A 446-nucleotide genomic window follows, 5' to 3' on the forward strand; every position below is an offset into this window, starting at 1 on the left:
GAACCAACCTCCATCGGAAGAGATGTAAGCTTTCTTGATCACAAGATCCGTATCAGTGAGCACTTGCACTACTTCCAACAGAGTCCCATGTTTGTTCACACTATCAACCTTTTTTTTTGTAAAAACAAGACAAATCCCATCTCAAACAAGGAACTCTCTCTGGACTGTACTCAACAATCATAGTTATTACCTGAATAACGGTGGCATCATCGCAGGCGTTGTTGTCTATTACAACTCTGTTTCCATGATACCATATAGAAATCCGTAGAGAAGAAACTTGAGAAGCCGAGTGAAGTATGTCTTTACAAAGGGTATAAATACTAGCCTAACTAAGACATACAGGAGACATGGAGAAACAGAGGGACCAAAGAAAAAGGAAAGAAAAGAGAGAGATAACATTAACCTGGGTGGATTCATTCTCCTGATGAGCTTGGCATATTCATCAT

The 446-nt window shown here is 39.7% G+C and overlaps 1 long non-coding RNA gene across 1 annotated transcript; it reads right to left on the bottom strand.

Moving 5' to 3' along the window:
* Positions 1-6: 6 nt before the first annotated feature.
* Positions 7-446, bottom strand: LOC104775029. Its single transcript, XR_765655.1, has 3 exons — positions 404-446; positions 191-236; positions 7-108 (listed from the first exon to the last, which is right to left on the bottom strand). It is a non-coding gene; the product is annotated as an uncharacterized LOC104775029 (long non-coding RNA).

This window comes from Camelina sativa, unplaced genomic scaffold, assembly GCF_000633955.1.
Source record: "Camelina sativa cultivar DH55 unplaced genomic scaffold, Cs unpScaffold07983, whole genome shotgun sequence".
Lineage (NCBI taxonomy): Eukaryota > Viridiplantae > Streptophyta > Magnoliopsida > Brassicales > Brassicaceae > Camelina > Camelina sativa.